Source organism: Pempheris klunzingeri, chromosome 23 (genome assembly GCF_042242105.1).
Source record: "Pempheris klunzingeri isolate RE-2024b chromosome 23, fPemKlu1.hap1, whole genome shotgun sequence".
NCBI classification, from domain to species: Eukaryota; Metazoa; Chordata; class Actinopteri; order Acropomatiformes; family Pempheridae; genus Pempheris; species Pempheris klunzingeri.
The window spans coordinates 15,111,292-15,125,539 of NC_092034.1; the positions used below are offsets into that span (position 1 = coordinate 15,111,292).

A 14,248-nucleotide genomic window follows, 5' to 3' on the forward strand; every position below is an offset into this window, starting at 1 on the left:
ATCACATGCTTCAGTATGATCGGCAGCCATGCCTCTCTTCCCCTTTGCTGGCAGGCCGGGCATCGTTCAGGGCAAGGCTGGCCGTCAAACGCAGGGAGGAGAAGCAGCAAAGAATTTGACTTATTATAGGGAAGTAAGACTCCTGCTATTTGCAGTCACTTTCCGACTTTCTGGGCTTGGTGCTCTTTTTCCTTTTTTTTTTTTTCTTCTTTTGACTGTCTGTTTTCTCCAGTCTCTCTTTTCTTTAACCACACAAATATGAAATGTATCTTCCTCTACACATATGAACGATTCTCCTTTTTTTCCCTCTTTGTTGTCTCCGTCTTTGTCTCTCTCAGACATCCTGTGCTGTGCCGCGTAGCCCAGAGGCAGCGAGTTTGACGTCACAAAGGAATGCATCACAAGAGGTTGTGTTGTCTGCTCTGCGTGTGTGTGTGTGTGTGTGTGTGAGAATGTCGAAGCGGATAGGAGACTTGGTTCTTTCATAATGTATCTGCACGACAATTTCGGCTCCCGATTGCGCTCAAACAGACACCTTCGACAGCAACGGCGTGTGTGATTTTGTCCATTATGAATGTAAGACGGTGACAGGTACAAAGACGGTCAAGTGTGTAGCCTATACTTCACACTCCTGACAGCCACCCTTTAGTCAAACAGCTTTTTAAATGGAAAAAGCTGCATCAAGGTATGTCCATCACAGACTTTCACATCGACTTTTGCCTCGAGAAGAAGGCAAAAACAATAAAATAGCAAAAGTAGCCGATGGCCAAAACAAAAACAACCTCTACTGCGAGAAAAAAAATGTGGCCGCTCATTTAACCTTTTTGCAGAAAATCAATATCTGTCCATTCTACGGCTGAGTCATTGTTTCTGTCAGTTCCAACAGCCCTCAGGGAGGGGGCGTTGGTGTTGGAGGGGGTGCTGGTATTTACTGCAACAGGCTCTGATCCCTTGCTCTACTTCTTTTGTCCGCCTGCCGGTCAGCGTCTGGTGAAAACAAGGCCCGGTCAGTCACCCTCATTTCCACCCAGGCGCTCACTCGGTGCGCCGTGACCCTGCTTCCAGGAAGTGACGCCGGCATTGGTCGATTAGCCTCTGGTGGCGGGGCTCTTCTTTAAAAAAAAAAAAACAAGAAAACAACTCGGTGGAGGCGATTTTGTTGTTCCCGCTTGCTGTTCATTGTGCACAATAAGCAGACAGCTATTTTAGGAAACTGAGGTTAAGAGGGGTCACGTGGCACCAGACACTGGCAGAGACGGTCGGCGGGGGAAATTGTAGGTGCTGTGGTAGAGCGAGCAGGGGTGACAGAGACAGAGAGAGAGGCGCTGAATGTTGATCGTTATCATATGATTGAGTGAGACAGGGCACGGCTAAAAGTGGCTGCCTGGGCCTAGAAAGCAGAATTCTAGATAATGGTGCACACACACACACACGCACACACACACACTCACGTGCACGCACACAGTCACACACACAAAGCACTCATTCTACATGGGCAAACAGAAGCACACACAGACACTTACCACAGCACACACTCACATTCTATCCCCATATGTTTGGCAACACACTCAGCTGCACACAAATATGACAAATTTCTGAACACACACACACACATGCAGATGCAGCAGACTCTTGTATGCACACACGAATACACATCAACAAACTACTGCACAAACACACACACACACGGCAGTGTGCACAAAATCCCAGGGGTGTATGCATATGCTCTGACAGCTGGAGCATTAAACACATGCCACTCACCAACACTTGACAATTATTGAATTATTGAGACACAGATTATTAAGTGTAACTCAAAGCGTGTCTCCACAATAATGATGTCAATCTGACATCTGTGCTTGGAATATAAGGGTGAGTCAATTCCAGAGAGTGTAGCTAGCCTAGCTTAGCATAAAGACCAGGAGCAGGGTGATACAAGAAGCTTGGCTCTGTCCAAAGTTCAAAATAAAGTCCACAGACAGAGAAGTGTGGATATACCTCACTGGCCGCTACTATAATATTAGTCTGCCATGTTAGGGAGGTCATCATCCCCTGGCATGTGAATTGAGGGATGCAAACGTCGACTGTACCTCTCTTAATTCTGAACCAATTTTACTGATAAATGGTTTGTTGTAAACGTGTGAAACTGAACATGATACTGGTATACTATATGTTGGAATTAATTACTGGGGGTGAGTCTAATGTGTCAAAACATTAAACTTCTGAATAGCCACACCTTCTGCAGGCTCTGATCTCTGAACTAGCAACTGTGCATTGTTTGAATGTCAGCTTTTATCCATTTCTTAGTCCATTAGTCCGCCCCCCAATAACTGAATTCAATTCCAACATTAAAACTAGCATCATGTTCAATTTCTCACGTTGATAACACAAAAATCTGTTCAGATTTTGGCGAGTTACAGTTGATTTGTGTCTCCCATGTTAAATCCATACTCACCCAGTAAATGTAAAATGACAACTTGTAGTTGGGTGATGTAACTATTTCTTGGTGAAACATCAACTAGGCGCAGGCACTGTACGCAGCTTAATGAAATCATGTTGCGACAGTGCGGTTGTCAGTTTTGAGACGCAGACACATAATAACTGTACATAACCCATACATATAAATGTCTCTGCACATTGTTTGTGGGATGGATATAGCCTACCTGTACACACAGATGGGGGTGCAGATATGGGTCCACAATAGTCATCTACACACACACGCGCGCGCGCGCGCAACCAAGCATAGAAACCAAGATGCAAATCCACATAAGTAACAAAGGTATTTTAGCAGTCTCAGCACACATACACACCACATTCTTCTTCTACTTCCTGAGCCGAGTGCATCCACAGTTCAGCCCCGTCCAGCCTTCCTCCTCTTTCCACCACCATCACACTGACGACGGCTGCCGCATTAGTCAGCTGCTTACCGGACGGCTGTGTTGCAACGCACTGTGTCCAAATCAGCCACTGACCCACATTACATTAAGCCCGCTGCTGACATCTTCAAAACTGCACCGAAAAACCGAATAACTCCAAGTGCAATGCAGAGGGAACCATGGGAAAAACACTCACACCCTTAATGACCTTCAAGCAGTGTAGACAGCTATAGAAAGGGCACTAACACAAATAGCCTGAGGTCTGCTGCATGTGAGCAGAGTATTTAGGACGCCAGGATTTCAGGGAATGAATGGAAAATGGTTAAATTATGGTTTGGACCTAGCAAACTTGGACCTAGTGAAGATTTCTACGGACTGCATTGGGCGTATACAAAAAGGACAAACTGGATTTTTATCTGCATCCTCTGTTATCTCTCACCTGGTATCACATTTTGAGGAGGTGTGTTAACAAAAGTGGCAAGCAGAGCAGGAAATCCACCCCTCCTTCAAAGGATAACGGCGAGTATCATAACTAGATCAGTCTTGCCCAGACAGAACGTCTTCCTGATAGAGAGGCGAAACCAACAATGTCGCCACAAAAACACCATGACACGTCTCCATGGCAACAGGACTCTGTTTGGCATTGTTTGTTGTTCAGAAACAAGAGTGTGTCAGTTGCAGACATGACTCCAACCAGCAGCGTCCTAGATATGAGCTCGGTGCTGGGACTGACTCAGCCCTACAACAGTTAGCTTAGCTACAGTCCCAGAGTCGGGGGTTTTTGTATGGGACGTTCCAGGGCTGATTTAACATGAGCGTACCTGACTGATAAAGTATAACCATGTCCATCCAGGGCAAACACCGACTATTTGCATTCCCCACGGTCTTGTGTCATTAAACAAGACCCTGGTGTCTATTTGGATTTCATAACAGCTGATTAAAATGCAGCCCAGTGTGCAAAGTCAGTTCAAGTCAGACACAGTGAAATTTCAAATTAACTGGAGTAGTTTCAGGGAACTTGCTCTGACATCATTACCAGTGTAGTGACCTAGTATTTCGAGGGAGTCACAGCAAATCAAAGGACAGAACTTGCCAAAGTGAGCATCAGATTGCTGGCAATGTTGGCATTAAGCTAAACATCCACTGTGTAGAGTTTAGGCTAACTTTAGCAGCTCTATTGGATTTGGGAAGGTTTACACACCAGCAACCCCAGCCAACGTTATTAAGATGTTATCTAAAGGTCCCATATCATGCAAAATGCACTTTTTCTGAGACAAAAGCAAAGCAGCAGATTGTTAAAACAGAGCGGCCATGTCTACTACGAGAAGAATACTGTTTTTTGAGCATTAAACCACGTAAGCCTGTTCTGGTAGGACCTCCAAATAAAAGTAGGAACCTTTAAAATAAGCAGAATATGGGAATATGGGACGACTTTTACAAGATAATTGTTTTTTAAATGGGTCGACTGAAAACATTAAAGCATTGCCTGGATAAAGTAACCTTAGCTTATAGCCCAACCAAAATCTGCCCGACGACTGTTGTCATTTCAGATGAAAAAAATCAATAGATGCCAGCTAGAAATGAGAAGACTGCTTTTGTCTACCTCTTGTCTGGAAACAAGGACCCATTGTTCAAAGATTACTACAATTGTCAAGTGGTAAATATGCCTTTGCAATCACTGTAAATTGCGTACGAAATTAAAAGCTTGACAGGCGTAGCAGCAGTAACTGAGGGGGGCTCAGCAAACGGAGAATTTTATCTACAGCACGACATACCGAGAGCTCATGAAGGGTCAACATCCTGCTCAAGGGCATTTCAGAGGACATGTGGCTGGTGCGGAGCATTCAGCTCACGGTAGAGGCTGTAACCTTTCAGCTGCAGGACAGTCTCTGTCTGACCATCCAGCCCCGCCACGATAACATGCCAGATGCAAAAGTCAGCTCCATAAAGCCGCTCTCAGCCTCTTCACTCCACACCTCACTTAATTATGTTTTTCTCTATAATTCGACGCTGGGGCTACATCTCCATCTCTCACCGCGTTTCTCATGTATGCTATCATTCCTCACCCCCCCCACCACCATTCTCTGGCAGGGTTGAGTTGAATATACCAGTGTGGGACTTTATCAGGCAGATTCTGGCTGACGTAACTCAACTAGATATTATGATGTTAATTATGTTACCCAGAAAATAAGACATCAGCAAAAACTCTTTAAGATGACTGAAAGTCCACATTCTGTCCGTGGTAATAGTCAAATTTAAAGGGGCTCAATATCAGCCCTGAGCAAAAAAAAATCCTTATTGGTTTTTTATACACCCACGTCGGTTCAACCCAAGCCTCCTCTATGCTCTCTCTACCTTCCTCCCTCTCTCCCCTCCCTGCCCTGCACCCGTAGGCGAAGGGAGAATTCCGGCAGGGTGGGGGCTTTCCCCAGGAAGAACGGGAGCTTTGTCCCCCGAGGGACGAGGCCATAGGCTGACAGACAGTCTGGCAACCTCTGACCAGGCAGCCAGCGAGTGAGAGAGAGAGAGAGAGAGAGCGATAGTGCATAATCATAGTGCAGAGGATGAAACCAGCGCTCGCTCGGCCGGAGTTTCGTCTCAGCTCGGGGGGGCACGCAATAAGTGGTTCACCGAGTGCAGAAATTAGGCAGCATCAGTGAGTTTACTAACCAGGCCACAACTGACTGCTGGCTATGAATAGAAGAGTCTGCTGTCAATCTGAGGTGGCATTTCTTCCTCAATTGGTGTATGTGAAGCTAAAAGTTGTGATTCAGGTTCAAGTACATTTCACAATCACTCTCCACACCTCAGAGCTGCCATTATTACACCTGAAATCTCACGCTGTTTATCATTATGTGGTTATTCTCACTCTCTGTATGGTGGAGTGGGTTGAAACGCTCAAAATGACTCATTTAATGTTGATCAGGTTTGTCTGGTCTCACCTCTCCTGGTTGGCAGTGCCGTCCATATTCATCATTAGTCTGCTTTAACTCTCGGGTTAAAGGAGAAACATGTTTACACTGTTACAACTTGGATATGAGATTCATTTTTAATTGTTTAGAACATTAAATGTGAGAAAATGGTGGCATGTTAAAAGCTTAAAACTCAAATATTCACTTTACTGTGATATAAACAGAGAAAAGGCAGGAAATCCTAACACTGAGAAACACTGGGAAGAGCAAGCAGACTCAAATGATATAATATCATCAAGAAAATTCTTGACTTTAATTAATATCCCTATGCCTACAGAGAGGAGTGTTTCATGATAAAAAGATGACGACGTTTCAGCTGAGCTCAACAGCGGCGGCGACTGCCTCAAAGTAAACATCTAATGGTTGCACTTTCTTTGTCGACACAAAATGTGAAATCAATACCAAGTTATACAACAATGAACGGCCATTGATTATAGTTTTTTTTATAGGGTAGCAACAAAAAACAGAAATCAAACTTAGGTACATGACAAGGACAAGCATGTCTCTATTGCGCACTTTGTTGTTTGACACAAGCTACAAGCTAATGTGTGACAGTCTGAAACACGCCCTCCAACACACACACACACACACACGCGCGAAACACAAGGGAATATTCTGTTTCTGGGCATCCACACCAACGCTGTCAGAGGGGGTTATAAATGATTCCCTGTGTAAAGTATCTGCTGCCAGGTAAAAGGCTGAGAGGTCCTGAAAACGGTCACTTATTAACAGGTCTCCAGTGCTCATGCGTTGATATTTAACCTTCATTAATGCCATATCTTTAGAGAGGCAGACAGGGGGTCATTACTGGCCTGGCCCCAGAAGCTCTGAGGTCAAGGCAGGAAGGTGGAGGTGGGAGGGAGCGCTGATGTTCTGAGGAGAAGAAATATATACATATATGTCGATATAGGAATAGAGAAAGAAATAAAGAAGCGAAAATCTTAAAAAGCACAAGTACGTTACAAAACTACTGACAGAAAAAAAACACACTTCCCCATGTCCCTCCATCGTCCAAAAGGTCAGAATTGAAATGACCTCAAAATCACCTCCAGCATGCCAGCGACAACAAAGTCAACAATCTGCAGCACCGCTGATGAACATTCCTCACATTCTTTTCCTTCCTAAACTCTCATAGGCCTTTTCTCTCTTCCACTAACAGATGCCGCGGTTTTTGCTCATTTGCATGGGAACCGTCTTGTGATCTGTGCGGTGAGAAAGAGGCCGAGCTGAGAACGAGGCTTCAGACTGGAGAAGGGAAAAAAAACAACAGATTTCACTCTGGCTGAGTTCTGGAAACCTCTCTACTTCCTGTGCGCTCTGACCCTTCAGCGTCTGCTTTTCTTCTTCTTTTGTTTTTTTTTTTGTTGTCATTTCTCGTCTGTCCCTGCAGTTGTTGTTCTGCCCCCTCACTCATCCTGCTCCAGCTACACACACACACACACACACACATTCTGCTGCTTTCATGAGTACGGGTGGGTGTGCAGTTATTGTGTGGGCACATCTCATTTTGCACCTACAGTACAGTGTACTGTGAAGAGACAGGCTGCACGGTGCAGATATACAGTATTAGACAATATTAGGCCAAAATCATTTAATATCAAAACTTAAAAGTCAGAATATTGGCCATTACATGAATTTAATACAGTGCAACAGTTTGACTGGACTGTACTCAAATGTGCTTGGCTAGTTGTCATCATTATTTCTATGAATATCAGCGTGAGCCTGAGTTTTAATTGGGATTTGGCTTTTTTACCCCACAAAGGAGAGAAATATCAAGAAAAAAAACAGTAATGGTGATAACTGCCTAGTCTAGAGGAGGCTGCTGAGAAGTGGCAGGCTAAGTGAAAATACAGTAAGAGAGAAACCGTTGTAACAGCAGTTAAAATGTGGTAGTCCAAATACAATTAGTGAAAAGAGTTGTGATGACAGCTAAACTGTTTAAGTGTAAGCACTGAATGATGTTGAAGTGTAAGCACAGACTCAAATGTAGGGATCACTTGAACAGAAATCTCCCCAATGTGGGACGAATAAAGGTTTATCTTATCTTATCTTACTGAAAGGAGCTGAGATGTCAGTTGAAGTGTAAGTGTTGAATTGAGCTGGGGCTACTTAAAGTGGAAGTCCTGTCTGCAGCGGTAAAACCCCAAAGAAGGGGAAGGTGGACAACCCGTGAGAGCAGATGAAGAATTGTATAGTTAGAGTTAATTGCGACGTCCTATCTATTCATTAACTTACAGAGATCGTCCACCTCGGCACTCAAAAACTGGAGCACATTGACCATGCACAGTCCAGCCATGTGCTAGGAGTTGACCTAGTCAGGTCTTACTAGAGTCCCCTGCTTCCAGGCCTTATGCTAAGCTAAGCTAAGCTACACAACTCTCACTTCCTGTCTGAAATGTACTCACAGGCATGAGGTCGATAACAATCTTGCCATCTCATTCTCAGGACAGAAAGCAGATAACCATTTGCCTTTAAGCAGCTCAACGTAGCACACATCTACTTTGAACCTCATCTTGAAGACAAGGAAACAAAAAAATCAAGATAATATCAACGCAAAAAAAAAAAATCAGCCTCTGGGAGCTTTCATCTAAAAATAATGTTATCAGAAGTCGCCTTTAAAAACCTACAGTGGAATTCTGCCCACACCGGCTTGCAAAAGTCACTTAAAGCTCCAAATCTGCTCTCCAATCCAGGGTGAGCCGAGGATCTCTGGATTCTGCCTGCCTGTCTTTTCCCAAATCAAGTATAAAGACAGCAGGGAAACAACGTGGCCAGACAGCTGGCTAAGCTGCACGCCAGCAGACGCCCCTCTGCCTTATCGCTCACCGACACTCGCTCTGAGCCAGCAGCAACCCAGCTGAGCTCTACCCCAGGTGACCCCCCCCGCCCCCCCCCCTCCCTGCCAGGACACCCCAGACACCCCTCAGAGATGCCAGTCAGCAAACAGGAGATGAAGATGCAGCCATGTTTATGGATGGGTTGCTTCATGACGATGCACTTTCCGCTCCACTTGGCATTTGATGCTACGCCTCCGGCTGAATGAAAATACTTAGCCTATGCATAAATTTGCTTTTCACGGCGATGCGGATCAAAGGTGGTCAGCTAGTTGAGTAATTCAGCAGAAATTAGGTGGATAATTCATTTCAGAGTGTAAAATTCCTCAAGGTGTATATTGTTTATTTTAATGTATTAAAATAAAAAATACATCAGTGACAACACACGAGTTCCTTGTTTTTACTTAGATTTCATTTCCTTATTTGGTGATTAAAGCTCAGCGCTGTGTCACTGCTTTTCCCGCCTGATCACTTCCCACCTTCCCATCACTTGTATCATTCGAGCAGTATAGCTGAATCATCTTTTTCCTTGCATTGCTGTCCTTGTTGTCAAAGTAGTGATTTTCAGCCAAGTCAACATCTCTGCGTGCGAACACATGTGCTGTAGAAACACCCCTTCCTTCACACATGCTGCACATCGTGTGTAGCTCAGCTGAGCAGGGTGTGACGAAGCAGCGAGGCAGTGAGAGAGGGATGACGTCACAGAGGGGATTTGCGTGACGTCTGAACTCAATCGCAACACGTTTGCGTCTTCTTATTGATGATTTATGGTCTACATAACATCCAAATTTGACAAAATAATCTTGAGAGAAAGGGACTGGCCACTAACTCATATCATTTGTGTTGTTCATGGAGTGACTGCAGTGCAGGTACTGGTGCATAATGACACAAAGGCTGATTTGTGTATGCTAGGCCAGGAACACATTTCTTTAACTGTACTTCTACTTCTAGACTGAAATCTACATAGCAACAGCCTTAAAGACTAAATGTTTAAGTGTCTAAAGTTTCTCGGACAAACAGTAAAATCCAGGCTTCAGAGCTTTTTTATCCTAAAATCACCTTTTCGTTTGTCTTGGCAGTCGTTCCTAAAAATCATTAAGAGGCTGTTAAAGCCTTGACTGACAGGTCTCTCGGGCTACTGGTTGCCACTTGCTTGTCCCACCCTCTGCTCTGCTCGGACTCTGTGGATTATCTGGATCCAGCTAGTCGTAGCATAGCCATCGCCATGGCAGGAAAGCAGCACTTGAGCTCAGCTCGGCCTGCGGTTTCAAACAGCAATTATAAAAGCTTTTCTGAACCATGGACAAAATTGTCTTTTATCAGCTGAAGTCACAAGATGGACATTTATTTGGATGCGAATGTTGCTGATTTATTTAAACACAGCATGGATCTTTGTTCAACAAAATACTTTTATCACGAAAACTTACTTTACAACCCAGATCATCTGAGATTCAGGCCTGAGACGAACTCAACAGGAGGATAAACATCTCCAGAGAAAACAGCACCATCTTCATGCTGCTTTAATCAAAACGGCTCAACCTGTCTACAAACTCAGCGCTGACAGTGGAGCACACGTAGCGGCCAACTGACACCAGCAGTCAAAGCCTTACTGCCATTCTTCACCGCAACATTTCCATCTGTGGAGAGGATCTTTAGCGTGTTCTTTCTCTCTAATGGCCAGCTAAAGCGAGTTATTGCCTCACTTATCACCTAAACTACATGTTAAATGATATTGCAGCTACCTTAACAAAAAACAGGTGAACGTTCAGACTTTATCAAGTTTAAAATCACCCCATTCCCTTCACTTAATAACTCACAAAAACGATAAAATGTCTAAATTGCCCTCATGATTCCCCCCGCTGAACAGGGTAATGGCTATGTGTGTGTGTGTGTGTGTGTAAGTGCAGTGGTAACAGGAGTTCAGTTCACCACACACATGCAAACATCACACACCCAGGCAGCAGGACACACACACACACACACACACACACACACACACACACACAGAGGGGATGTTTTGAGTGCACTGCAGAGTGGGGCTCTGGGGGCCCTGAATGAAAACATGCTGGTAGAGGGATGTATCAGATGTTTGTCCACTCGCAGGGAAAAAGAAAAAAAGACATGTTGATCCAAGATCTAACTGTGGCTTCTTCCTGAAAAAAGGCCTGTGAGTTCCAGCCCAGCAAGTGCTTAGCTTGGCACTTTCCCCACCAGTTCTAACTAAAGCCTCTGCAGAGTTTTATGGCGTGTGGTGATGCCTATAGCCGTTTCTGGGTCTATGAAGGCTTTGTGCAGATAACTGACAGCGTAAGGACAACAGCTGGACTGAATGATAGCAAGATTTTTCCTGTAGCTGCAGCAAGGAGATACAGTATGTTGAGATACAGATAGCTTTTTTATAGAAACAATGGATGAAATGACTATACAGCATGAAAGACGTCACTTGTAGTGATTGACTCTGCAGTTCCCCTCAGCTCTACTGAGCATTGTGGTGTCTTTGGGCTTTGGACAGCAATAAACAATAAACGCAAGACAGACAGGCAAACGTAGCAGAACATAAGAGGAGCATTTAGCATCTAAGGAGCCAAATATTTTCATCAGGGAGTTAAAGGAGGTCAAAACAAAGCTAACATAACATTTAGCAAGTGACCAGACACATGGCTACGAATGAATGCTAATGTTGCTACGTATTTGCTGGATGTGTAAATAACCAATTGTTGGCCAACGCGTCTGCCGTAACAATTTTAGAAGTGTTCACACAGTATTTTTTTCTGGTAGAAAAGTGCTGGCAGGCCGCTGGGCAGCTCTGGGATGAAGAGCTTATGCAGTGAGAGAAAGGGTTTGTTTCTATGACAACATATCACCACTCTGACAATCGCCCCTTCGCTTTTTCATAACTACTTGTGTCTATTTGTCTGACATTGTTTTTTCATTTTGAGCAAGTGGAGCGGAGGATGCTTGCCCTCATACTTCCTGCCTCAATCTCAACCTGACAGCCACTGAGCAAGGAGGATTGTGGGAGCATGACACCATCCATTGGACAATACAGTGACAACAATACAGCGAATATCATCACCTCGGCGGTTCAGTGTCAGCCTGATCAGCGCTCAGTGCTCCAATAAATGGGCTTTTCTGTCTCTGCTGTGAACGTTTCTGTCACATCATGATCAAAGCTCAGACACGGCCCGAACAAGCTGCTCCTCAATTTTCTTGGTTACCAGGGTGACAAGACCCAGCATTTAATATATACGACTGGCTGCCTGAAAGGGTGCTAGAGGCGCTCAAGGCAGTCACGCACACATGGCGGACGTAATATGATATATAATGTCATAATGTCATGCATATAATATGTCATAACATGTTGTCCCACTGCCCCCGTAGTGGCACAAAAAACTAATTGATGCTTTGAGGACCGCTTTGCAGTTAAAAATTACATTCATTTGACAAATTTACTTTATTTTTTTGACATTGCAAGGAAGAAAAAAACGTCTTAGGATATCCTTTAATCTTTGAGCCCCTTAAGAGGGCAGGATTGTATGTGTCTGACTGACAGCACAGCCGACATGAACCCAGAGACACAAACTCATGAACAAACTTGTGCTAGTAACTGTAGCTTAAAAGCCAAAGAAAGATGTGTGACTCTTCAGTTCGGAGCCGTCTAACGCGCTACAGCTGACAAGGCAATTAACAATCTAACCTGAAGTGCACTTCCCTGATGTTTGTTTGCCAGCCCATTTAGCACGCCAAGGTGTACTGCAAGGCACATGTCCTTCTTTGTAGATAAGAAGAAAGCATTAGCTTATGTTAATGCAGCCGATGTGGGTTGCGGTTCAAAGTCTGAGGTTTTGAACCACTGTCACTGTCAGTCTGTGTCGACATGATCTGATAAGGCAGCAGCATTCTGACCGCTGAGTGCTCAGATTTCATGAAACAAAAAAACTACAAAATGCAAATGCTTCCTTTTAAAGTAGATCGTTTTTACTCACAGCATGCATAATTCACAAAGCAGATCCATATGCTGTAGCAGTAAAAACATGCCATTTTATTTCAGCTTTATTTCGAGTGTTACTTGCAGAACTTACAGAGCACTGCAGTTTAAACGATGTGAGAAATCCCCAGGCTCTCATCAGCAGATATGTGGATACTGGTGACAGAAAGAGGCTCCTCCACTCTCTCTTCTGTATTTACTTTTGGTGAATTTCCAGTAATGGCCTCTGGCTTTGACCCAAGTGCCCCCACCATGAGCTTTCTTTAATGGCTGTGTCATCAGCATCCTCCAAACAGGCCAAAACGCTCCGCTGATCATTAGCTACAACCACAACTATTAGATCTTGTTATCAAGCCCTTCTGGGATAATGGCTCTTCACCTTAATACATCACTGTAACAGCAGTCCCCAGTGCTCAAAAGTAAGCTTTTTAAGGCAGTAATGACAAAGTGGTGGCTGTCTTGACCTCATGTTTGTGGCTAGTTGGTAAAAAAAAAAAAAAGCAATCTTTTATCAGCATGTCGTCACAAAGGGGAATTTATATTTTTTTACATTTCTGGTAATGAACACATCTTGTCGCCCCAATGCATTATGGTCCACTTGAGGCTACAGTAGGAAATAGGTCTCTACGCCTCGTCTTTGACAGATTTCTCCCTGTATTTCTCCCTGACCGAGCGCTGACGCAACATGGCAGCCCTAGAAAGAAGAACTTGCACCATTATTCTGAGGAAGTGACACCATAATCCCAGGTTTGCCATTGATGCTTTAGTACATTTTCTGCTGTCAACCTCACTGCCCCCAGCATCTGATTTTTAAACAGTATTTTAGGGAGCGTTCTTCCTTTACAGTGCCCTCATGTCGAGATGCTCTTGCACCTGTGCATTAAACCTGTCAGCACTTCACTTACAACCGGGACATTATTGTCAAACTGACAGAGCGTCTTTTGAAATGAAACTAGCCTCTCACCCCTTCCCCCTTCCACCACCACAACAGGATATTGCTCAGTGGCACAACAGGGTTACGGCTGTAAGGAGACATGTAGGGGCAGATTCAGAGAAGAATTAAAAAAGCAAGAGGCAAGAGGAGGCAGGAGAGCGATACGATCTCTCGCCGCACAGAGAGACGGATTGTGTTGGCTTTGGCCTGCCTCATATGCAAACAGTACATTAACATAACTCCCCTTTCTTTTGCGCCACAGGAGGCATTTCTCCAGTGGAGAGGTCTAACCGGGAAAGAACCTGACACAGGGGTGAAGATTAGGGTGAAGCAGGATGAGCTGATGTCGAAGGGGAATGGGAAGAGGAGCGGTCGACGAGCAAAACAGGTGCTCGTTGAAAAAGTGAAAAAGATGAACACGTTGAAAGGAGTCTGGGAGAAAGGTATTCTAAGGACGTGCAGATCAAGGGAAATAAAGGGAGTTAACCTTGTGGTGCTCCTAACCAAGGTCATGTTCTCAGAACTTACTGTAATGAATGTTTTGCGGCATCAGTCGATCCCAGTTAAATAAGGAGCAACCAGGATCTCTTTCTATTTTGGTAGACTTTAGCAGTCTGGGTGTGCAGTAACAGACAGGATGAGCCGAG

The 14,248-nt window shown here is 44.4% G+C and overlaps 1 protein-coding gene across 1 annotated transcript in view; it reads right to left on the reverse strand.

Annotated features, from left to right (window-relative positions):
• The window catches only part of LOC139222987 (mitogen-activated protein kinase kinase kinase 11-like), a 35,778-nt gene that overhangs the window by 19,371 nt on the left and 2,159 nt on the right, over positions 1-14,248 (reverse strand). The window lies entirely within an intron of this gene.